The sequence below is a fragment of the Mizuhopecten yessoensis genome, unplaced genomic scaffold, assembly GCF_002113885.1.
Source record: "Mizuhopecten yessoensis strain PY_sf001 unplaced genomic scaffold, ASM211388v2 scaffold9711, whole genome shotgun sequence".
Taxonomy (NCBI): domain Eukaryota; kingdom Metazoa; phylum Mollusca; class Bivalvia; order Pectinida; family Pectinidae; genus Mizuhopecten; species Mizuhopecten yessoensis.
In genome coordinates, this window is record NW_018408184.1 from 4,829 (window position 1) to 32,050 (window position 27,222).

The 27,222-nt window shown below is 34.8% G+C and overlaps 1 protein-coding gene and 1 long non-coding RNA gene across 4 annotated transcripts in view; one reads left to right on the forward strand and one right to left on the reverse strand.

Moving 5' to 3' along the window:
• The first annotated feature begins 2,786 nt into the window (after window positions 1–2,786).
• Window positions 2,787–27,222, forward strand: part of LOC110458703 — a 39,400-nt gene continuing 14,964 nt past the window's right edge. The window contains exons 1-2 of one of the 3 annotated variants that reach the window (XM_021510567.1): window positions 2,787–3,649; window positions 20,736–21,033. The gene's annotated coding sequence lies outside the window, so the exon portion shown is untranslated. Of the gene's footprint in view, window positions 3,650–5,661; window positions 7,124–20,735; window positions 21,034–27,222 lie in introns of those variants that run through there. The other 2 variants (XM_021510568.1, XM_021510569.1) reach the window with 2 other exon arrangements.
• LOC110458706 lies at window positions 12,131–20,325 on the reverse strand. Its single transcript, XR_002463818.1, has 2 exons — window positions 12,376–20,325; window positions 12,131–12,301 (listed from the first exon to the last, which is right to left on the reverse strand). It is a non-coding gene; the product is annotated as an uncharacterized LOC110458706 (long non-coding RNA).

Consider the following 27,222-nt stretch of genomic DNA (forward strand, 5'->3'; position numbering starts at 1 on the left):
TCAAATTGAAAGTAAATAGCGGAAAGCGATGTGAATACCTCAAGGGTACAAGTGGCCATGGTATGACAAGATGTGTTGACGCCATTGTCATCATTATTCTGCACACTTTTGTTTGGATTTTTTAATACTTTCACTATGTGGCACGGGCACGGTACATTTCACGGTTGAGTAACTTTAGAAGCCAGTTTGAGTGCACAGTGACCAAGATACTCGTTTTACAGGTTTCATAATTTAAGGCCAAGCAGTTAAATAATTGTTGCATATTTTGTTACCATGCGTTTCTTTATCCTTTCAGTATAGATATGGCATGGTAAACAGATAAGATGCAAATAATCACATTTTCAACACAACTGGTATGTTCACTATACACCTACCTACCAATACAAATGTCAATTTTGCAATGCTTAAATGTAAAATAAANGCACACTTTTGTTTGAATTTTTTAATACTTTCACTATGTGGCACGGGCACGGTACATTTCACGGTTGAGTAACTTTAAACACGAGTTTGAGTGCACAGTGACCAAGATACTCGTCTTACGGGTTTCATAATTTAAGGCCAAGCAGTTAAATAATTGCTACATATTTTGTTACCATGCGTTTCTTTATCCTTTCAGTATAGATATGGCATGACAAACATATAAGATGCAAATAATCACATTTTCAACAAAATTGTCTGGTGTGTTCACTATACACCTACCTACCAATGTCAATTTAGCAATGCTTTATTGTAAAATAAATTCGAACATCAGAACAATGTTTCACACAAAAATTGAAATACATTCATTCTTAACTGGTAAGCAAACTATTTAATCAAAAGCATTCATGGGAAGCGGGGATTCAAAATTGTACAAATGGTGTGGCTGGAGCTGAGGGGCGGGGCCAAAAAGGGTTATTTGGCTATGTTGTTTTAAGGGACTTCTTCTCTGGAACTAAGAAATTGGTTGGTTGGTTGGTTGAGGTGTTTTGCACCTGCATGAATCCGCCATTACGGGTTTCATCTCACTGACGGAAGTCGGTGTTCTGTCGGCGTTGATCTAAGAAATGGATATCAACCGTGTTTGACTGGAAGCATCCCTAGGTGGTGGTGATTCAAAATTGTACCAATGGTGGGGCTGATCCCCTAGGGGGCTGAGGGGCGGGGCAAAATGGGGGGAATTTGGCAATATTATTTAATTAAGCGACTTCTTCTCTGGAACTAAGAGACGGATATCAACCATATTTGACTGGAAGCATTCATGGGAGGCAGGGATTCAAAATTGTACAAATGGTATGGTTGACCCCCGGGCTAAGAGTTTGGGCCCAAACAAGTTTATTACTTGGAAATGGTTGAGATCCCGTCCATATAACCATATATACAATTGCTGAGTATAAAGAGAAAAAGAGAAGAACGCACATTTGCTTCCAGGATGGCCCTAGGGTCTGGCCCCACCCTTGGAGACATAGTCCATGTGCCATAACTTTATAACGGTTGAGATCCTCACCCAAAAACTATATATACAAATACTGGGCATAAATAGACGAATGCAGTCATGATATCAGAATAGACCCTGGGGTCAGACCGCACCCCTAGGGACCTAGTTTCTTAGTCACAGCTTGGAAACAGTTGAGATCCCCACCCTATAACTACATATACAATTGCTGAGTATAACGAGATGAATGCACATATGCTTCCAGGATGGCCTTGGGGACTGCCCCACCCTTGGAGACTTAACCCCTGGGTCATAACTTCGAAATGGTTAAGATTTCCACCCCAAAACTATTTATACAAGAGTTGGGCATAAAGAGACGAATGCAGTCATGATATTATAATTGACCCCAGTGTCTGCCCCACCCTTGCAGACTTAACCCCTGGGTCATAACTTTGAAACGGTTGAGATCCCCACCCCAAAACTATATATACAAATGCTGGGCAAAAAGAGACAAATGCAGTCATTAGAATTGATCCTGGGTTCTGGTCACAACCCTAGGGACCTAGTTTCTCAGTCACAGATTGAAAACAGTTGAGATCCCCACCCCATAACCATACATAAAATTGCTGGGCATAAAAAATCTTATACAGATATGCTACAAGGATTGGCATATTCCCTTGGATCTCATTTGGAGAATATTTTGCCATGATTGCTTAGGTATCCAGGTGAGCGATACAGGCCCTCTGGGCCTCTTATTCAATGTACGTGTTGTCTACACAGATACTTTTGTTTTCTTATTGTTCCTATCTTCATAGTCCATCCCAAGTGTCCAGTTTGACAACTCGATTTCTTAATTGGCAAACGAAATTTAATATTATAACTTATCTAAGGACCCTCACCACTTGCAGGCAATAGTCATTTGGACAGAGTTAGCAAGCTTGTATACTGCGTAAGTTACGTTATACTGTTTTCTCCCGTATTGATGCTTTTGTGCTTGTCTAAGTCATCTTTGCTGGGTTTTTCAAGAGAGGCATTTTAAATAAATGACAATATGTATGCTACAAATGGCTATCAACTTAAAATTGGAAAAAAACAGGCTGACTGGCGTATGCCATTGTAGTACGTCGCTTATCACCTTAAATTAACGTCCTATACTTATTTCTATGTATGTCAGTAACAATTGCATTGACATTAACATACAAATAGACATTTGTGTACGTTAAACAAAGATCGATAATCAATACTAATGCTTACAAAGTAATTCTGATCGGAGAGCATCCTTACTTCCTGATAGAGGATATTGATAACTCTTTATTTATCACTGAAGATCCTTCCGTTCCAATTCAGATTTACATTCAAACATTGTAACTTGATCGGAGTTACCCTCTTCAAGCTGGTGACGTTAGAACAATAGACAGGTGAGCGGACTCCTTGATCGAAATATCATGAACTCTATTGTCAAAATTTCCATGCAAAAACTAGACCTACCGACCTGTAAAGAATCTTTTATATAATTCAAACAACTTTATCTAGTGTTTGTCATGTACCCGATTTTACATGTTTCGTGGTATTGTGTGCTATTGATAGCATCGGTGTAAAAACCGGACTTAAAAGGACCTCAGTTATGTCATGTGATGTTTTACACTTGTGTCATTGGCTGTTATATTAAAGACATTCACAGTAAATTTCCATCACGTCATAGCGTGATTACAAATATGCTTAGATTTCTGAAATAGCGTCACTTTGTTGGGGAGTATCAGGGAAGTCACTCATTCTGAGGATATACGGCTAGTCTATGTAAAACTTTATAAGAAGTCACCACGTAGTTTGTTTGGTAAAATAGACACTAATTCTGTGGATATATGGCTAGTGTGTCTGTGAACAACTTTATTAGAAGCCAACAGATAGACTATGGGTAAAATAGACACCCATTCTGGGGATATATGACTAGTCTATCTGTATAAAACATGATATGAACTCACCATGTAGTCTACTGGTAACATAGACACCCATTCTGGGGATATATGACTAGTCCATTTGTGTACAACTTTATATGAAGTCACCACATAGTTTGTTTGGTAAAATAGACATTCATTCCAAGGACATATGGCTAGTCTATCTGTGTACAACTTAACAAGAAGTCACCGCGTAGACTACAGGTAAAAAGACACTCATCCTGTGAAAGTATGGCTAGTCCATCATTGTAAAACTTACAAGAAGTCACCACGTAGTCTATAGGTAAGTATTATATAGACAACTTATTATTTGTCTGTGCAAGGTAATTAAATGTCATGCTATACGATTTGACATGGTTATTAAGAAGAGAGGATATGACAATGAAATGATTGTTAATTTGATCAACTTCTGTTTACTTTCCCAATCAATCAACACTTTAGTAAATTTTAATTGCACCAAATCTTTCAATGTATTTCTTGTTAAGTCTGTCTATGTTAGGTCGTTAGGGACGCAACTGACCTTAGACTATGTATTTCTTCCTCTGAACACCTCGACCGATTTGGTCATCTTAGATGTACTGTAATCAGGGCAAGGTGTTCCTTCTTCTTCTTCTTCTTCTTCTTCTTCTTCAAGGTACAGTCCATACCACTTAAGTGTATTCTCTGACTTTGCGTGATGTGAGCAATTCAACTATTCACAGGTGCATTTAAAATCCATTATATACAGTTAAAAATACAGATCGCCCACCAACGAGCCTTCGTGTGTGTCCCGTCAATCCAAGGACTGTGTACATGTCGATACATGGTACACGTAGATTACGTTATAGAGTAACTTCGGGTCACCGNAAAATTCTCAAATTGATCTGATATTGCGGTTTTTTGCACTCTACCTTCTGCTTAAACAGTAGTTTTGACCAATTTGCATTGAAACCATTTTTGCCTCTAGCATCACTGATTAATTTAAGGAGGACGAAACAGTTGTATGGTGCATGTAATTTTATTTTGGCTGAAATTTCTAAATTTTAAAGGTAAAATTAATTAAGGTGTTGTCTTGTGTTCCCACTATCAAGTACACATGTTTATACACGACTGTATCTAAATGTGTATTATCCACACAGGCACCTACTTACAATGGCGCCATAACTATAATATATTGGGTCTGCTACTACTTTGTCGGTTCTCTGTGACACTACCATTGTCTTTCGTTATAACCCTGAAAGAATAAATGCTTTATTCAAAGTCAATCATCTATTGAAACTTTGTACTTTTTGTGTAGACATCAATTAGAAACGATTAGCGATATATCAGTTGTATCATTGTAAACAAGCAGGATATTTAAAATACACCAATAACATCATGTGATTTTGGCATAATTATATTACTGTACCGTGGACTGTTTTGAAATGTTTATCATATGATCTAATCATAAAAGGATTGTCCCCTTAATAGCGTTCGTCACCCCACCCTAGCACACAGCAGTGGAGGTCCTGGATATATGCCATATACGCCTGTAATTACCACTACAACCATACCCATACACAACTGTATATCATCCGTACTAGAATGNAGAACATCGCTAGTGTCCTGTTTTTATGGTATCGTGTGATTTATCATTACTTCATTAAAAGACAGTCTACTGAGGGAGAATTTAATTGGTCAACGATTATATCATTTGAGCCTTCGTAAAGAACCCGATGAGTCATCGTCAATTTTTTTTTTATAAAGACACCAATATATCAGGTGATTTGAAGATGTACCTTGAGCTGTTTTATTAGATTTCTTGTCAAGTGATTGTGCAATATCTGTCGCTATTCATATTGCGTGACAGAGTGTGTTTATACTCGGATGTCAGCATTTTGAAAAAAGATACATAGCTTTACTTTTGTACCAATATACCCGTTTCTAGCCACGGTCTACTCTATATAGGCATGTACACTAATAAATCTTTTAAAATTACGATTTAACAGACCAACCCGTGAGTAGGACCCTTAAGTGTTCTGGATTCCTCTTATTGCCGAACGATTCATATGCACCATAATTAGGAAAATGATATGAGCTATGCAACGATTAAACACTTATCATACCTTCTTCAGAAGAGGTCGTTTCAAGTATTTGACATATTTGACCCCTCTGACATTGAAAGTAGGTCCAGGTCATTTTCATTCGCAAATCTTGTAAGTCTCCATCCTAGGAAGCTACCAGCCAACTTTTAAGATTATATACATTTCAGTTCTTCCGAATAAGTCGTTTGAAGTGTTTGACTCATTTGACCTCTGTGACCTCTGTGACTTAGAAAGTAGGTCAAGGAAATTTGTATTCTCAAACTTTGTCGGGCTCCATCCAAAGAAGCTACCATCCAACTATTATGATTATATACCTTTCAGTTCTTAAGAAGAAGACGTTTTAAGTATTTGACACATTTGACTCCTGTGACCTTGAAAGCAGGTCAATGTTATTGTCGTTCTCAAACTTTGTCGGGCTCTTACCAGCGAAGCTTTTCAGCTAAATATTATGACTCTAGGCCTGCCCATTCTTCAGAAGAAGTCGTTAAAGGAAAACCAACCACTACACCATTGCAATGCAATTCCCGGCCCTGTACTACTAGGTCGTGTAAGTACCACTACTGTCCTAACATCGATTGGAGAGTAATTTTATACAAAGATACAACGAGTAATGGGTCACCGCGTACTCGATAGGTTATATAGGAAACCGTAGCAAAACTAAGACCAATTGTTGGATCAAAATTACTTAAAATGTCGTTGAGCCTTGAAAGTTTTCTAATATAACAATACTGTGCAGTTTGCTTTTTTTGCTTGTATTAGTGATCTTTGCTGTTTCTTCAAGAGAGGCATTTTAATTAAAATGACAACATGTATGCTACAAATGGCTATCAACTTAAAATTGAAAAACACCAGGCTGACTGGTGTATGCCAATGTAGTACGTCACTTATTACCTTGAATTAACGTCCTATCCTTATTTCAATGAATGTCATTAACAATTGCATTAACATTAACATATACAAATAGACATCTGTGTACGTTAAACAAAGATCGATAATCAATACTAATGCTTACAAAGTAATTCTGATCAGATAGCACCATTAGTTCCTGATAGAGGATATTGATAACTCTATTCATCTTCTGAAGATCCTTCCGTTCCAAATCAGATTTAAAACACGCACATATATGTCATTTAATAGCGAATAACCCCACAACACACACACACATTCAGACTTTGTAACTTGATCGGAGTTACCCTGGTCAAGCTGGTAACGTTAGAACAATATTATGAACTCTGTTGTCAAAATTACCATGCAAAACCTAGACCTACCTACCTGTAATGAATCTTTGATAAAAATTCGACAACTTTTTCGAGTGTTTGTTGTCATGTGACCGATTTTATGTTTCCTGGTATTGTGTGTTATTGATAGCATCGGTGTAAAAACCGGTCTTAAAAGGACCCCAGTTATGTCATGTGATGTTTTACACTTGTGTCATTGGCTGTTTTATTTAAGCCCTTCACAGTAAATTTCCATCACGTCATAGCGTGATTACAAATATGCTCAGATTTTTGAAATAGCGTCACTTTGTTGGGGGGGATCAGGGAGGTCCGTGGTATCATCTCAATCTAGAGGGTTCTCCTTTGAAGGATGGACTTCTAGTGCATAAATAACAACGGGTATGTTTTAAAGTTCTGAGGATATATAGTAGGTCTATCTGTGTAAAACTTTATATGAAGTAACCACGTAGTCTATAGGTAAGTATTATACTGACATATTATTCTTTGTCTGTGCAATGTAAATAAATGTCATCCTATACGATGTTATCACTGCTTGGTTATTAAGAGAGGATATGACAATGAAATGATTGTTAATTTGATAAACTTCTGTATACTTTCCCAATCAATCAACACTCTAGTAAATTTTAATTGCAAAAAAAAATTCAATGTATTTCTTGTTTAGTCTGTCTTAGTTAGGTCGTTAGCGGCGCAACTGACGTCAGACTATGTATTTCTTCTTCGGAACACCTCGACCGATTCGGTCATTTTAGATGTACTGTAATCAGGGCAAGGTGTTCCGAATGTTCCTGCGTAAGTGCACGGCAAATTAATTTGTTCCTGAAAAACGAATCGACATAACATATCGATTTCTGTTGTGTTGTGTGTGAAACAATGTTTAAACTAAAGTTGTACACCTAAATACTGCTTTCTTGTGGGTTTTAATCTAATGATATGGACAAAGATTTTTCTTTTGTAAAACATGTCGGATTCTGTAATACAGATCGCCCACCAACGAGCCTTCGGGTGTGTCCCGTTAATCCAAGGACTGTGTCTAATAACTTACTGTTACTGGCGAGAACACAAATGAGTTAAAGGTTACATGGTACACGTAGATTACGTTATAGAGTAACTTCGGGTCACCGGTCCATTACCGTAGCTAAAGTGTTCAGAATCGTTACATCGCATACATATATGATTCACCTAGCTTTATACATCACTGCTTAAATTGGTTATTATTAAGAGAGGATATGCCACTGAAACGATTATTAATTGGATTAAGTTCTGTATAAGTTTTCAAAGCAATTTACTAGAAATCTATCCACTTACTATGAGGAAGAAAATTATGTTTCTATGTTGCTTCATAAAAACGAAGCAAAAAAGAAATAAACGCAAAGGAAAAAGATATATATTTCTTTTGCAACAATCATTCGCATCAATACTTCAGTGACTTAAACTTTGATAAACACTGCAGTGCACTGGAATTAATATTGTATTGAACTAGATTGTACTTCAATGTTTTGTCTACTGCACTACCTTGTTCGCGGTGTGTGCACTACAAAGTGAACTCATGCTAAATTGACTACTAAATGTCTAAATTGCGCTAGTTTCTGTGAACTTCATTTGATTGCTTTGGCAATCATATTTGAAAAATATGATTTGTTTCTATTTTGTTTACAATTTGATGTTTTTGGTTTTTGGATATAGATGCAGTTATGTTATTGATGTTCTTATTGCTTCGGTTATAAACAGTATGAGAACTGAGATGGTGATTTTAGAGAGAAACAAATTAACCTTGCTTTTCTATGGAGACAGTCGGGTTTCCATTTGCATTGATAGCTGCTAATTTGATCTTTTTCTGGTCTTCCTGAATTTGCCGATGTTCTTTAGAGAGATTCGTACACAAACAAAATTTTAGGTGAGTTTTCAAAACATGTGCCAGCGTTACTGTTCGTTATTTTATCCGAATTTTGAGTACCGCCTTGATAACATTCTTATACAGTACACAATAGTGCTTACCCCTACCTTGTGATGTAAGCAAACATGTGTGTATTTGTTAATTCGTTCATGATATACCGGATCGTAATGTTGAATTTACCTCTCATTTGCATGTAGCTATTGAGCTATGACAAACTATTCTATGACTGACTTTTCTATCTCCCCCATTGTCCAGCACTGTCGAAATGTAATTGACAGCAGCAAGCCTCCTGTCACCCGAAGACAAAAATACATAGATATATACAGCTGATTTGTTGTATACAAAGTTACGTATTTGTAACACTATACAATTAACTGTGAAGATATTTCAGCTTTTCCCCCTACTTACGGTGTTAACGTGACGCTATTGTATCGGTAATCAAGAGCTTGCTCCTAATATCATAACTTCCATAATGGATGTCGACTGTTGACGAACTAACAAACATACAACTCAGAATTCCCAAAGTTGCAGGTTAATGAAGGAAACGCACACGTTTTATGGTCTCCAAGATGCTGCTGCATGGAAATATTCTATTTCTTTCTGCGATATGAAGGTCTGTGATTTTTTTATTATGTTCATAAGAGTGCCTTGTGGTTTTGTTGTCACTGCCATAGCGGGTGTCATCATTTAAAAAGAAGACGCTTACCTTTCGGGACACCTAGTCTTGTTCTTCTTGTAGTTTTAAATGGTTTCCATGTAAAGATTACGTTTGTTCATATTCTGCCCTATTTTATCGATTTAAAAAAATATATATATATATTGTATCTGCTGGTCAGAAAACACAGGGATAAGACTACTGCTATTGTTGTTGTTTACAAAGCTATGTATTTGTTACTGATAAGTAATATTATAATATTAGTTGTGGAGTTTGAACTGCTGGTCAGATAAAACAGTGAGTAGACTACTGATATTGTTGTTGTTTACAAAGTTACGTATTTGTTACTGATAAGTAATAATATTACATTCGTTGGTCAAATAAGACAGTGGTCAGTCTACTGAAATTGATTCACAAAGGATTATATGCAATGGGATTTGAACATGTTGAGTAAGACTTCAGTAAAAAAAAAATGGTTTCAAAACAAAAAACGTGTGCTCGCCGAGTGTAATGAGTAAAGAGGTATGGCGGAAAACTGCCCGTATTTCCCTAAGTCGGCATTTATGAAAACGGGGAAAAAAATTAAGGAGTAAAACATTTCGGGTAGCAAAAATGCATACAAAAGATACAAAACCAATTGAATATGAATTTTTAAACTGCTGAGAAATTAGGTATTGCTAATATGATACTGCAAATATAGCCATATACACTATATCTATGAAAGTGATGGGGTTTCCCGGAATTAAAAAAATACTTTCAACACTTTCCCATCCGAGGACCAACTTTTGAATAAACTTTTTGTGACCGTGATGTAATTTGCAAAAACAAATCGTATTACGGAAAAGTGGTCCTCCTTTGGGAAAGTGCTCAAAATAATGAAAAACAGGGGTGATCAAGTTTCTCTAAACTGCGACCGGTGTTTCTCGGGTTAAATAAGTTTGTAATTGCCAACATCTATATGTTCTATGTAGCCGAATGTGTAACGCAGTTTACTTGCGACTAGAAATTAAACGGTGCAGGTTCGAATCCTTCTTCAGTTATATATTTTTTTTAAATATTTAGGCATGTGATCATTTTCCTTAATAAGGCAATAGTTTTTTTAAATCGATGGAAAATTTTGTTTTCATTTTAATAACATACCTATTGATTTATCAGTTTTGTTAGTAATAATTTCTTTACTATTTAGTGCGACATACTTCTATCGAAGCATGTCAACAAATCCCTGTACACGTGTACAGTACAGCTACGCTTTGTAGGTAAGACTATTTTTGATGAAATTTATGAATTGTTTTACCCTCCAACTGGCAATAGTAATTATATCAAGTGCTTAAACACTAACAAATAATGCCGAAATACCAAATATGTGGTCTGTTTACAATAATCTATTCTTAGACACGGAAAATACCTGAGGACGCGTCATAACAGTGCACGGTTGGATGCGCGCACTAGCGTAACATAGCTTTGGGGAAATAGGCATAGCAACCCGCCATATCTCTTTCATATGTTACTCTAGATCAGTGTGATTTAAGTACCAGCTACGATTTTCAATATACATGTACTATAACAAGCGTTTCGAGAAGCAATATCTAGTCAAGCTATATTTTTTCAAATATGAGACGCAGAAGATTAATAGTCAAACACTTTTTGTAGAAATGCAAAATTTAAACCTACACAGATAAAGCCAACAATGACATGCAGACATTGTAGGCTTGGCATGTTTAGAGTTACAAAGCTCCATGTCTGAGCGGTGTACACGCACCTAGCTCATGTTACAGACTTTAGACTGCTCTATGTGAATGCTACTAAATAATTAATCTGAATACCCCAGTCGTTATCACGTAACATTTGTAGTAATACACCTATAAGCCATGTCGGTACTTAGTTTTTATATGTGTACATAGAAACCCGAGTCCAGAGACAATATCTTGTCCTCTAATACTCCGTCGTAAAACTGTGATCACTATTGTCCTGATATAATTGGTGACGTGTGATACTTATTCAAAGTCAGTCTACCGGGGAAGCAGTTTGTTTGATAACGATTGTACAGGGCATTATGTAAGCCTTCATAGGATGGAATGAAGACACGAAATATGACACGGAGTATTCACAAAGATATTTGTACTTTGTGTGTTTTGTTGGAATTCCGTCAAATATTGTGCATTACTTCCCGCCTGAGCGTCAACCAATTTGTTTGACTTTTAAATTAAATGGCGGCTTTTGGAGGAGATACATGTACAAAGTTTTATCCATACACAAAGATACCTTTCCCACAGTCACCGATATCTCCTTAAGTTAGAGGTGTAATTTTTTAAAAGTGATCCTCAGTAAGTTGATCAATACCATTTCATGAATGAATCAGCGTCATTAAACAATGTGTAATTTACTGCATACATATGTAAAAGGCTTCTTTCATGATAACCAAAGAATATTATTACATATATATGATCATATACATATATTATATAAACTCATCTTGTATCTACTTTATAGACGAATTACTTGAACGATATGCTTATCATTATTTATTGTACGCTTGTTAACCAGTATAAATATCCCACACGTACATGTATACATTCAACTGTACTCTTTTTTTGTTGTTTATTGTACGCTTGTTAACCAGTATAAATATCCCACACTACATGTATATATTTCGCAGTACTCTTTTCATTATTTACTGTACGCTTCATAAATAAACTGGTATCAAAACTAGCATGTTATATGAAATATATTAAATAGTGTGTTGACTGTGTACTTACTTACTAGTACAATTATCACACACATACATTAAACCGACAACCAAACACACCAAGAGGATGCACAGATTTATGGTTGGGGTTTTGCTAAGAAAATGAAAATAAAACTGTAAAACGCATTTTTTTTCGCGCTGATGAATTGACTTGTAGGTTCTATATTATTTTTTTGCCAAAGTATTAATATCTGGAACATTAATTTTATGAAACTTAAACTAAATATTTATATTCTGATTTCAATATACAGAAAATAACATTAATGTCGCGGTCATATGGTTAAGGTCAAGGCAACGGCTACCGAATCAACAGGATATCATCGAACTCGCTTTTTATTTCTTAACACCGTAACTCCACTGCTTGATTGCACATACACCAGCAAACTCAACTTCAATCATTATACACTTAACACCGTAACTCCACTGCTTGATTGCACATACACAAGCAAACTCAACTTCAATCATTATACACTTAACAACATTGCTATTATTGTCCAATTGGACAGAGTGAGATATTTCTTTTCGTGAAACATTTTTTGCATATATATCCTTTTATCATTTGTTTTTATTCAGGGTTCTTTTTCTTTGCAAAACGGAAAATAAATGTGCTATGTTGAAAATTTGTGCTTGCCCATTGGTAAGAGTATATTTCCTTCATGACTTTACGTTAGTGTGATAGAAATACCTGATACGACTATCAATCTAAATGATATATCAAATACGTGTTTAGAGACAATATCTCGTCAAGCTATATGTTTTTCGACGTATGAGACCCAGAAGATAAAAAGTCGAGCCATTGTAATCGACGTGTGAATTTTTAAAGGACGCAGACAACGCTATAAAATCTCCAGTCGAACAAACGATAGCACACTTTGTAGGATGTCCCTGTTTTTTTATTGTGCCTTTGTTTTATCGAGGAACAAAACCTGAATGATACTCTGTACATACACCTCGCTCCTGTTATAGACTTAAGATTGCACAATATACAATGTTTTTGCTAATAAATAAATCTCAAATCATTTATCGCTGTTTTTTTATAAACATCAATATTTGCTGGTAAAAAAAGGCCTACATGTACATACATTTAAGTAAGAACAGTATGTGAAAACCCATTGCTGTATATATTTACGCAACCAGTACAAACGACCATATACATGCTAAAACGTACTGTGTATTATAAACATGCATTACAACCCCTCAGTCCCACCATCGTCTAAACCAATAAAGGTATGTTCACCGCGTGAGTACACCTTCTTCGGTTACTCTACATAAGTGTGATTCAAATATCTACTATTTTATAATATACTTTAACGTAATTGTCGAGTAGTAGTACCTAATCAAGCTATATTTCTCGATTTGCGAGGTGCAGAAGATTAAATGTCACAAAAATGTTATTGAAATGTAAGTTTAAAAGCACACAGACAAAACTTTAACGTCTCTAGTCAAACACATATTTTTGAAGGTTTGGCAGGTTCTTTTGGTGATGTCTAAATGTGTTATCGTATGCCTGAAATGTGTACTGTACACGCACCTAGCAAGCTCCTGTTACAGACAGCCCTATGTGCATGCTACTAAATTAAAAAGCTAAATAGACGCAATACACGCAGAAGCAATGTAGATATTCAGACGAGATGGACATCTTTTATACGTGTACACTGACTATATTGGGATGACTAATACTCTTTATTTAAACCGTGATCATTGTTGTCCTGATATAATGTTATCGTGCGATTTATAAATGCTTCATACAAAGTCAGTCTACCGAGGAAGACGTGGTTTTAACAAAGATAGTTGTATCGTGTGGTAGTTTGTTGAAAAACAGTCATGTATTGTGCAATAATTCTCGTCTGAGCGTCAGCCCTTTTTTTGAGCTCAAATACAGTGACTCGTTTTTGAAAAGATACATAGTTATTATTCTTATCAAAGCCATTTTCTCAATTATGAAGTGCACTTTTATACCAAAAGTGGTGTTCGGTATTCTTACTCATATTTAGGATATCGTCCCTTAAATTAAGTACCTCTATATTTTTATTTTTATTTTTTCTTACTTGTTAGGTTAGCAGAATTTTTAAACTTCTTTCCATTTATGTTATTGCAACTAAAATTTTCAATGATGATAACCACCATTCTATAAACAAATCTGCATCAATACAAGTATGCAAATTACTGAAGATATTAAAAAACGGTCCTCTAATGATCAGTACACGTTTACTGTTAGAGCAACAATGACCTTACACATACATGATATCAATTTGGGGAGGGGACTATTTGACGGTGAAGCAGCCTTATATTGTAATCGAATTTGATGAAATTTCTTTCTTGTTATTATTTGATATGAATTAATGCTTGTTGCGAAAAATGGTCTATTCAAGTGATAATTCTTCCAATAGGCCTTTATTATGTATTTGAACGTCCATTCTTCACATTGGTGTAGAAGATATACGATTTGTATGACATAAGTTGAGTTTAAATTACATGATCTGAATTCTTTGGCAACATCTATTGTACAAAATATATTTCACTCACATATTTAACATAATCTAAATGATCATTTTTCACTTGAAGGCGTTGGATGCAGAAGACTTACAAGTTCATCATTAAATTAGGGTTGAACTTTCTATAAAAATACCAACTTAAGAAATAACCTTAAAATAATAAATAAAATGTGTAGCATACTCCGTACTGACAGTTGTGATCGCCGCACCGTAATATAACACTAACATCGGGGTCAGGTAAAAACATAGACAAGGAACCGAAATAATAAACTTTACTGGGGAAATGTATATGCATTTGAGGATTCGATTTCTTCTATTAAGGATAGTGGAATCAGTGGTTTTAGACAAACACTCTTACGCATATAGCTACCTTTCCAAACTTCTGGCTAGATGGAGCTATGGGGAACCATATTGTTAATAAGTAGCTGCTATTGATGGTGGTGATGGGTCCAATATAAAAAGTAAGCAAAACAGAATTAAAAATAAATAAAATGAAAACAAATATTGGTATATTATATTTTGTGTACATTCCTACCAGTACAAAGGAACCAATACTTATATACATTTAAGTCTTCTGATTAATCAAATTTACGTCTTATTGCCAGTAATAATGCATTTTAATGTAAATTGTATGTACTTACAGTTAACTTACTCTTAATTATGTACATATACAGGCAGTACAACAATATGTTGCAGCATAATTAATTTCCGGTATGCAGTATATATGATCAAATTTCATAGATCCAAGACATATTGCGTTCATCTTTTCAAGGTGAAAGACTTTGCTGGTGGACTACTGTAATCCACAAAGTTTGCCATAACATTGATGGCCACAGTTATCTCTTTTGAATAGTGGCACGGTACATAGTATATACATCTTTCGCATTAATTTAAAATCAACCATTACTCTTTTGAGTTCTCAAATTGATCTGATATTGCGGTTTTTTGCACTCTACCTTCTGCTTAAACAGTAGTTTTGACCAATTTGCATTGAAACCATTTTTGCCTCTAGCATCACTGATTAACCTAAGGAGGACGAAACAGTTGTATGGTGCATGTAATTTTATTTTTGGCTGAAATTTCTAAATTTTAAAGGTAAAATTAATTAAGGTGTTGTCTTGTGTTCCCACTATCAAGTACACATGTTTATACACAACTGTATCTAACTGTGTATTATCCACACAAACACCTACTTACAATTGCGCCATTTCTATAGTATATCGGGTCGGCTACTACTTTGTCGGTTCTCTGTGACACTACCATTGTCTTTCGTTATAACCCTGAAAGAATAAATGCTTTATTCCAAGTCAATCTATTGAAACTTTGTACATTGTGTGTAGACATCAATTGGAAACGAATAGCGATATACCAGTTGAATCATTGTAAACAAGCAGAATATTTAAATCATTTGATTTTGACATAACTATGTGTACCGTACCTTAGACTGTTTTGAAATGTTTATCATATGATCTGATCATAAAAGAATTGTCCCCGTAATAGCGTCGTCACCCCATCCCAACACACAGCAGTGGAGGTCCTGGATATATGCCATCTACGCCTGTAATTACCACTACAACCATACCCATACAAAACTGTATAGCAATGCGTTAGAACGCCGTGGTTAGATCTTGACGTCACCATTGTCCTGTTATTATGGTATCATGTGATTTGTCATAACTTCATTAAAAGACAGTCTACTGGGGGAGAACTTGATTGGTCAACGATCATATGTTTTGAGTCTTCATAAAGAAAACGATGAGTCATCGTAAAAAGGATATTTATAAAGACACCAATATATCAGATGGTTTTAAGAAAAATGTACCGTGAGCTGTTTTGTTAGATTTCTTGTCAAATGATTGTGCAGTATCTATCGCAATACTTCCTTTATGTAATAACAACCATTTGGCGCGACAGAGTGTGTTTACACTCGGATACATTTCCGACATTATGAAGAAAGATACGTAGGTTTTACCTTTGTACCAAAATACCCGTTTCTAGCCACCGCCTACTTTATATAGTCATGTACTCTAATAGATCTTTTAAAATGACGATTTAACAGACCAATCCGTGAGTAGGACGCTAAAGTGTTCTGGATTCCTCTTATTGCCAAACATTAGAAATCCACCACATGTTTAGGGTATCGTCCCGAAAACTCCCTTAATTTACTACATGTATATCTCGTGTTTTTCCCCAATACGCTTTTTAGATAAAAACAAACATATCTGCTATACTTGTCTTTTCACGAATAACAAAAGTTAACGTAAATGCTACAAACGCTCCTACTCATGAATATTACGAGGCCTGTATCCCCCGTACTGACAGTAATACTGAACGCCTACTTACCAGTACAAGTATCCCAAATATACCCGGATGCAGGAATTAAGTTTTGTCGATGATAATTTTAAAAATGGAAACACCGTAGAAAGAAAGAACTTAAGTGTTTTTCTGGTATGCAAGGAATTGAAACAGAGATTCTATTCTATTTACAGTCAGTTATGAACGATCTTCAAATGATTAACAAATTTTTGCCAATTGACGTTATCAAAAACTCGTTCAAGATGATCTCACTGAATGTATCAGTACAAATGACCGTAAACATCAGTGTAGATATATTTAACCGTGTACCACCATATAGACAAGCTTGTATGTTTATTCTGCGCCTACCTTCTAGTACAAATGACCCTAAAAATATATACTGAAAGGATAAAGAAGCGCATGGGAACAACATATGCAACAATTATTTAACTGCTTGGCATTAAGTTATGAAAACCGAACAGACGAGTATCTTGGTCACCTTCACTCAAACTGGTGTCTAAAGTTACTAAACCCTCCAAGGTACCGTGCCACATAGTGAAAGTGTTAAAATGAAGCAAAAACAAAAACAAAACAAAAACAAAAAAAACGTGCAGAATAATTATGACAAGTTCGTCAACATATCTGTTCATACCACTTGATACTCCTTAAGGTATACACATCGCTTCCGCTATTTACTGTCAAGTTGAATATCTTGCAATCATGGCACAGCTGATGGAAAAACTAGAGGGGTCAGGCTATTGCATTATTGAGGTAAGGTCAAAGGCAACACAATGTTGCTTTGCAGTTCGGTGTGAATGTTTCAATCATAGAATGTCTTGTCCGTCGTCTGTGAGACAACGGAAAGGTGTCTGACTGATCGCGATCGGGACGTCTGCGCGTAACGACGCGACATCAAGACAGGGATATTTGTCTTGCCCACCCATGAAATTGCCACGTTACTGCCTTGAAACCACTATTAATACGGTAAGGAATCATTCACCACATTCACCCAAAACCTGTAAGGAACCGATTGCGCGTGGTTGGTCTGCGAGATCGTCGTCCTTCCGTTGGTCTGCCTCTCACTCGTGTACGTCGGGCGCGTCGTATCGCTTGGTTGGCGGCACATGTTCCCAGACGATTTCCGATGAGGCAATGGAGACGTGTCTTTTTCAAAGATGAGTCCTGGTTTACTCTTTTGTTGTCCTGACGGTCGACGTCGTGTATACCGTCGTCATAGGGAACGTTTTGCCGGCACTTGCCTATTTGAGAGGGATAGGTTTCGGGGAGGTTCGATTATGGTCTTGGGAGTGATTTCTTAAGTCACCATTGATTGTGGTAGCCGGAAATTTAACAGCCGTAAGATATAAGGATGATTCCTCTGCCTGGTTGCAGTTCCATTTTTGCAACAGCATCACCTAAGTTTCCAGCATGATAATATCCGGCGGTGTAGCCAGAGTTTGTCAAGACCATAAAACCATAATATTAACCAACTCGGCTGGCAGCCGTACCGTCAGCAATCGAACATTTCTGGGACTAACTTGACAGGAGGATAAGGGGGCGTCGGAATGCCCCCGCTACTCTCGACGAACCAATTAAGGGCTGCCTTATTAGAAGAGTGGTCAATACCCCCGTTAGAAAGGCACTGATTGACTGTGACAGATGCGCTAGGGGGCATACGAGAGATACTGAGTCGGGCGATTTCATGTTGCAATATTGGTGAGGGGGAGGGGGTCCTGTCAAATGTTCTTCAATTACTCATGAATAATCGGTCATAATCTAATGAAGTTCTGGTGATTGTTTATTTAAGACGACCTTTTTATACTTAATATAAAACATTGTATTTACAGTAACATTCAAATACATAACATTATATTACCTCAAATGTTTACCATGCGTTTCCCTATTCTTTCATTATATGTAAATATATGTTCATGTACATTTAACCCAAAGACCTGTATGGAATTATTAGCATAACTAACTGTACACATATACAAAAGAACGAATGATTATAAACAAATATAAAGTTTATCATGTACTACCGTAACACACTCACATTGTACTTTGATGTTTGCTGTACGCCTACCTACTTGTGCCAATTTTCCTATACATACATTTATTAGTCCTTTACATCCAGCACAAACACACGTATGCATTTACTGCACACCTATCTATCAGTGGAGATTCATAAACAAACATTTAATCCTGCACCGCCCTAAAAAATGGTGCTTGCATACCGAAAATCTGTGAACATATCCATACATATATATACACAATATTTGGCCTATTTCTAAACCAGTATTTTACTACGTCCCTAACATTGACAATAAGTAATCTGAGATGTTATGAATGTTTTCTTTGGTCTCTTAAATAGAGAATTGGATTGTGTTGAGGAAAACGACTTATTCGCTTGTGCTAGCGTGAAATAAGGTTTTATAAAGACGACAATTAGGTCACATCCTTTCAACGTACATGTTATTGCATATACCTTGGTTCCTGTTGGGTTTACATCACATGACTGCGTAACTTATATCTACATAGTGCTTACATCCATATATAATGGAGACATATTAGGAGATATACATTTTACAGCGTTCATCGTAGTTGATATAAAAATCTGTTAGCAAAACTTACACTACCTAACTAAAACATTGAAACTGATGATGGTTGAACTAAACGAATTCCTCGGGAATTCTGATAATATCAGTTTAGTTTTTTCTTCAAAATAAAAAAAAAATATGAAAATCTTAGCAATGTTGCATTAGTAAATCAAGCTTGCAGAATGCAAAAATGTGTTCCTTAGACTGTCCGTTTTTGTTTCAATGTGTTCTTTCATTTCCAATTCAATCCTTTTAGTGTTTAGATGAATTTTGTTTTTATAACGTTAATTGATTTGCAGCCTAAATTCAGCAACATGGTATAATTGATTAAAGAAAACAAACTGAAAAGTAAGTCATTAGTTTCTGGTGTTATTTAATTAATTTGTAATTCTATTACATTGTAGTTCTATGATAATTTAGTTGATGAACACATTAGAGATTCTCGCAGGACAATGGAAGACCAATTGCGCACCAGCGCACCTTCTTAATATTTCTCGTGACATTATGAACGTTTAGGCTCCTTTAGGCTATTACACGAACATATGTGAAGCGATTTTTCAAACGGTGGTCAAATGTTATTGTTCAGTTTTCTTATTCAAATTTGGGGCATGGACCAGAGATATATCAACTTCGCAGTATGTGAGGCTATTATTTCAAGAATATTTCATTACTTTTTGGTTTTGATCATACTACCAGGAAACGCTCTTGTCTATATCATGTATAATTGTAATACTATTCTGACCTATTTGAAGATATTCATTAGTCAATAGTGGTCACGTTTACTTTTCCTTAACGCCCAATGTTATTATTTATTTTGAAAAGAGCTTACTTTAATAAAAAATGTTGCATGGCATACACAAATATAAACACTACAAAGGTAAACTAATTCAGATGATTTACAAAGTGTACAATATGAATCGAAAAACTGTATGAAAACAACATTTATGTATTGCATCTATATGTGTTTTTGAATCCAATGTTTTTTTTCTTTCTTTACAGAAACACTCATGATGTGTAAACACATAATGTGTACGATAGCGATTCTATAAATAGGGCAGTCAACTACTTATTCGATTATGGCTGTTTCTCTCTGATAATAATCAGAGGAAATTAATGCAAAAAGCACGGGTGTAAAGTAGTATCAGGTACAAAACTCACTGAAAGTTGTGGTTTGCGTTCAGTCTTTACACAATAGCTTACTACAAACGTCTAGCAAGTGTTCTCAAAGTCAATTCCACGAAGACCAAGAAAAGCCATACGCATAAAAATAACATTACAAATCTTTCTGTACACAAATAAAACTATAAAGTACTTCTAAGAGTTATTTTCATATAGTGTGCAATATGAATCTTGTTTTTGAATCCAATGTTTTTTCTTTCTTTACAGAAACACTCATGATGTCCTGTCAGTTTAGTCGGAACTTTAAATCGTGTCATATTTTGGTGAAATAGCTTTGCAAATGTTTCCTGAATATGGTGCTAATACGTTTGAAGTCGGATGATTTGAATTCGGTTTACGGAAGCCGAGTAGAGACTACTCAATGAAACAATGAATTGTGATACTTGTTTGCAATTAAATCGTCCAATGATGTAGTCTCAAAAATTAGCGTTTTCTTATGGATTTACCTTCTGGATTATGGATTCCTATTACTTTAATTTGATGTCAGCATCCAGCCAAACGTAAGGTAAGAAGTTTTTATCTCTTTATATGATATTATGTAATATTTGGAGTTTAGTTTCAATCTCACATGTAAGACGATATTTCAAACTATCGCTTTGATGTATTTATGTACACAAAGTTATCGTGCCGCTTGATTACCTCCGCTCTTTTTTTTTCTCTTTTTACATAGGGAAAGTCTAAAATTTCCTGAAATACGGTGTGAACAATGCAAACGATAAAAAACCAAAAATGGAATTAAATCGTATTTTCTTACGTGCCGTAAACAAATAGATGATTTACATATTATCTGGGCCCTGGGGCTCCGTAAACATAACAATATTTCTTGTTAATTTTGGTACGCTTCTAGTGTTTGTTTTAGCTATTTCTCAGAAAGAACTTTAGGGATCTTTATCAAATTTAATATGTAAGTTCCCTTGGGTCTGTAGTTGTGCATGTTTAATCTTGAGACTGATGGGATAAATACAATTAGTGGCTGTCCAATGTCCAATTGCCATCTTAGGTTTTGACTGCTCTGAATATTTATTGCTATTTCTCAGAAAGGACTGAAGGTATCTTTCTCAAATTGGACTTGTAGATTATTATTCGTCTTTAGTTGGGCATGTTTACTTTTGAGACTGTTTGAAAAACAACATGGCAGACCAACAGGTGGCCATCTTGGATGTTGACAGTTTTGTTAGCTCTATTTCTCAGAAAGTACTCAGAGGGATCTTTCCCAAATAAGATATGCATATTCCCCTAGATGAAAATGACCCTGCCCTAATAAAAATTAATCCCTCATTGACAGCACCTATAATTATGATAGAATTACAATTTTGTATCACTCCAAATGTAATTATGCAATTTTCATACAGGAACATTTGTCATAAATACAAATTACATGTCAGTAAAAGGTTGAAGTTGATGTACAAGATTCCCGTTAAGGTTTTCCAGCATGGGACTGGGTGATAGTACCAGTAAGGCAATTGAAGAGCAAAGCAAGTAAAAGATCATCTTTTTTAGATCTGATTAAGATCCTTTCATGGTTTGCGCCAAGATCCCTCTAGTATCTCTTGGTAGTTAATACTACTTTACAATACGTCTCAAAGCGGTTCACAATTTATTTCCCGTGGTTATTGGGCCTTTGCAACTAGCCAATATCTTTCTTAACTCCCGGGGGAGCTTACCGCCGCTGCTCTTTTGGCGCTCACAGCTAGCATTCAACAATTCTAGTACTGTCCAACCACGTACCCATTTACAGCTGAGTAGACTGGAACAAGCGGAGTAAAATATCTTGTTCAAAAATACAACACAGTGTCATGACGTGACTAGAACCCGCAAGTCACCACGAGCCCGGCGTCCTACCACTACACTACCGTGCCTCTTAAGTGTTACACCATACAAGTGGGCAGTATTCCACTAATGATGAAAGCTGTCTTATATCCTTTATCGGACAAGATGGATACCACCTCAATTTATCAGAACTTGGCTAATAGCAGCATTATTACTATATTTTATTCCCCCAGCCATTTTTTTCATAAATATGTATATACATATACTGCTTCGAAGCAGATATATATATACATATATAATTATTTTGATAGGGGATGCCAGGGTTGGGGAGCCCTGGAGTCAGCCCCTGAACAATATGGTGTCCTCACGCAGCGGGGTTCTCAATCAACATCCATCAGTCAAACAATAAATAAATAAATAGGAAGGGCAATGGGAAAATAAAATATTTGCAAATAGAGTACAGGACAAGAACACAAAACATACTTCTTTCACACCCTAACAAATTCCATATACACCATAATATTACAAACAAGGATAAACATAGCATGTCTAGTATACACAAAAAAACATAATACACATACAAATACATCCACATATATACTCATACACACATACATATATACATGAGACAGACAGACACACAGAGACAGACACACAGACAGACACCTACCCCGGCAGACACACAGACATACATACATGTATACATTGAGACAGACTTACATACATTGAATCAGATGCGTCATTATGCACGCATAATTTCAAGCAGTTAAGAAACAATGATAAATACACTGTGCAAACAGTGTCAGATGTACATATATATATATATACACACATGTGTATGAATATTTCTATGACACATGCATGTGGTCATTCACATTGATATGGACTTATACTGACATAAATTTTCAAATATCATTTTAAAACCGGTTTCCATACAGGTTTTTATGTCCGCTAAAAAGGTAATTATAAAACAAAACAAAACAAAAAAAGCATATACATCCATTCACACCATAACATACCGGATATATGCAGTTTTATTTCTATCAGATTACAGTATTTCACCACAAAATCAAGATGAAATTTAAATATTCATTTCAAGAGAAAGAGTATCAATTATATAAACAACGATAAAAAGATGTATGGATTGTGTAAACTTGTTTTTTTCAATCTGTTAAAAAATATCTTTCCATTCAAACCATATTTGATCAAATTTTTTGTTGGGTAATTTTTTTGAGGCTGAATTGTTTTCGATGTTATATCGGAATGCTAGAAACTCAACCAAACCATCTAACGTGAGTCTTTGTTTTTTTCTTGATACAGTGTATATATAATATTTTGCATAAAAGATAATAAAGTTAATTGGTAAGGCAACATTTTCTGTCTCTCCAAATAATACTGTTTCTAATCTAAAATCTTTTAATTTATCTAAGTTGTGATATATTTTGTTTTTCAAATCTTGCCAAAGTCTGAAAGAATGAGGACATTCCCAGAAAATATATCCTATAGTTTCAATTTCTGTGTTACACATATTACAAAGGTTATTGTTCAAAACACCAGTAGTTTTCAAGTATTTTTTTAGTGGGAGAATGCGATTTTGTAACCGATACTGGAACCACTGTAGTGTATCCGTTGTACTTTTAAAAGGAATTCTATACAATCGTTTCCAGTCTATGTTTCTAAAACTTTCTTTTGATTTCCATTTTATTTCAGCTGTATTCGCACATTTATTTTTATTATTTAGGGTAACATACATGTCTTTACAATCTTTCTTGCTTTTCATAATTACAATGTACATTGATATGGTGTGGCATAAATGGTCTTTCAACAATGTTTTCAGCAGTTAAATTAAAGTTAAATTGTCTATATCTTTGCTTATTTGATTGGCATATACTTTGATAAATTAAGAAGTTTTCTGAATCGATATTGAATTTTAGTTTAAAGTTTGCAAAGGTTAGAAAAGAATTATCTTAAACATTCAGTGCTTCGCTGAATGAGTTTCTAGATCCATTTAAATTTATTGAGGTATCATCTGCAAACTGTGAGAGCTTATGATCTTTCTGTTGGATTGTAATGCCATTGATATTTTTATTGTTTTTTTATAAGAATAGCCAATATTTCAACTACAAGTAAAAATAATATAGATATGGGGAGACAGGATCCCCTTGTCGACAACCCCTTTGTATATCAAACAAATTTGACAGTATACAATTTTAGCTTATTGCAGAGTAGGTATTTTTGTATAATGTTTTTATCCATTTTTTAATGCTTTCACCAAAATTAAAAAAATCAACTACTTTGTTTAAAAAATTCCATGAAAATGAATCAAAGGCTTTTTCGAAATCTATAAATATTAAAAGTCCTGGTATGTTGTTTATTTCAGTAAAATTCATAATGTCGTAAATAAGTCTGGTGTTTTCCCCAATATATCTTCAACTTAAAAAACCTGTTTGTGTGTCTGAAATAATAAAATCCAGAACCGTTTTTAGTATGTTGGCTATACAAGCTGAAGCAAGTTTACATATCACATTTAATAAAGTAATTGGCCTCCAATTCTTTATAAAATGTCTAACTGTATCTCCTTTGGGAATGCAGGTGATAATACCCTGTCTTTATGTAATGGATAGCTCCCCCTTATTATAACCAAATTCCAATGCTCTGATAATAAAATATTTTAAATTATTCCAAAAAGAAATAAAAAATCACCAGTAAAACAATCAGAACCGGGTGATTTACAGTTTTTCATATTTTTTAATGCAAAGAATAATTCTGTTTCTGATAATTCGCCTTCTAAATTTACACGTTAATTGTCTGTTAGTTTTACATATTCTAAACCATCTAAAAGGCTGTCTAAATTAACATCTTCAATATTATCCGAATGGTCATCATATAATTGTTTGTAAAAGTTTTGTATTTCCCTAAGAATTTCATCTTGACTAGTTATGATTTTTCCATTTTCTTTTTCAACTTTAACAATAGTTTTATTAACATAATTGTGTGTTTTTAAGTTGCAAAAATATTTTGAAGTTTTTTTCCCCTTCTTCCTGCCAAGTTACTTTTGATCTTATCATATGCCCTTTCATTTTTATTTTTCTAATATTCTCTAGCTCGTTTGTTTTCTGTTCGTATTCATCTAAATTAGTAGCCCATGTATTATTTTCTTCTAGTTTTCCTAGATCAGATATTAGTACTTTTTTCCCTTTTGTCCCGTCCTTTTTTTATAAATGATGAATACGATATAGTTGTTCCCCTGATTTCGTTTCTAAAAGAAGTTGTTCATCTATACATAATATTAGTTCTTCATCAGTTATATTACAGATATCTTTATCGTAAATTGGTGATGAATATTGCTGTTTGATCTTATATATGGTAGCTTTGATATCTTGCACATATTCTTGATCATATAAAAGACTGTTATTAAATTTCCATAGGCCCCTCCCTTTCACAAAGTTATTTAATTTAATTTCTAGTGATATTATAGAATGGTCTGATCTGTAACCAACAAAAATATTAACCTTCTCAATATATAGTTTAAAATATTTTCTGAGGTGAGGAAGAAGTCCAATCTAGCTTGTTTTATAGGGTTTTTCTTCCGCCATGTATTCTTTTATAGGTAGTATGAAAAAGTCTAAATGGGTCAATTAAATTTGTTTCCTCAATCAGTTTAAAAAGTCATGTACGGGCATTTGGGTTGTTTATATTTACATAATTGTTTGTGTCTTTTTCCTGATCTAAAACCAAATTGAAGTCACCACAAATTATGCAACAAGCTTAAGGCTTGCTAAAATTATTAATCTGCCTATATATTTTTTCATAAAAATCTGGATCATCTTTATTGGGACCATACAAATTTATTAATGAAATCTATCTTTTTCAATGCTTATATCAAGGGCTATTACATTTCCTTCTGTGTCTTTCCATTTACTGTGAATCTCAAATTCAAAATTATTATTAAAAAATATGCAAACTCCCCTTGAATTGTTTCTGTAAGAGCTAAAAAAGCATTTATATCCCCATTATAATGCTATTTCCCTTTACTGTTCTTTTGTAAAATGTGTCTTGAAGACATATAATATTATAATCTTTATAGTACTTTTTTAACTAATTAAATATATAATTTCTTTTCTCCTTCTGCCCTAAGCCTCTACAGTTTGCAGATGCTATTTTATTGTTATTTGACACTATCATAAAAAATATCTACTATTATTGGTTCTCTCAGAAGCTGAGTAGATTTCAGTTGAAAAAATAAGTTTATTAAAAAATGAAATGCAATTAAAAAATGGGTAGTTAAACTGCAGATCTCAGGTACAATCCATACACATTCACTTACATTTCTATCAGCTAGACACATATACATCACATACTCTACACATATTCTAACACTAAACACTGATGATAAACAATCAAATAGAATTAACATCAATACGTTAATACTATACATGAACAAAGGCGAGGTAATTGACTGTACATTTCCGCAAGACGGTATCTATCTCACAACTCATTCATCACATGCCTGATTTATCTGATGTAAAGGACACAGGAGATCGCTTCGCTATTCCATATGTGATAAAAAAAAACTTGAAGACAGTGCTATATTACAATCACAGTTATCTGTATTATTGTTAATATATCAATAAATGTGATTTAAATGTCTGAAACACGCATATGCCATACTGATATGGGTCACAACACACATAAACATATGCTAGGAGACATGAAAATCACAATTTTTATAAATCACCCAAAGGCCTTTACAACTATGAGTAGTATTTGGTTTTAGCATTTTTGGAAATGAAGAAGAAGTTTTTTTTTATTTTTTTTCTAAATTTTCCACTTTTTGGCCCCTAACTAAACCCCCTAGGGGGCCACACCCTTATTTTATAAATTAATTGAGCCCCTGGTCCCAGGGATGCTTCATATCAAATTT